Here is a 464-nt window from a genome sequence, read left to right on the forward strand (position 1 = left end):
AGAAAAAGAGGAAAACAGGAGATTTAAGCCGGTTTTGCTCATGGATGAAAAATTTTGCACATAAAATAAAGCAACATATTCAAGAGATAACGATTTTGGGTTTTAGTAATAATGGTACTTTCCTTAGAAAATTTGAGTAACGTACTAATATCAATTTGTTGCAAACACTTGTTTTTTACAATTAAATGTATGTATTGAGTAATCTTTACGAGGCTTTTTAGATGTGTGCCTTTTAGAGATACTATTTAAGTAAAATGTACTTAAAAGACGAACAGGGGGATTGGTCTGTTAAAGACACCATTCTTCTGACTGAGGCCATTTTGAATTTTCAGTTCAACGGGTGACAGGACTGCATTTTTCTGCACTGCTATCAACTCAGATTAAATCACATATGAGCAGATTAGCAGATTAATACTTTAAATGTCACCAAATATGCTATGATAAAGCAAAATGTTTGCTTTATT

This window comes from Sinocyclocheilus grahami, unplaced genomic scaffold, assembly GCF_001515645.1.
Source record: "Sinocyclocheilus grahami isolate Dianchi unplaced genomic scaffold, SAMN03320097.WGS_v1.1 scaffold3302.1, whole genome shotgun sequence".
Taxonomy (NCBI): Eukaryota; Metazoa; Chordata; class Actinopteri; order Cypriniformes; family Cyprinidae; genus Sinocyclocheilus; species Sinocyclocheilus grahami.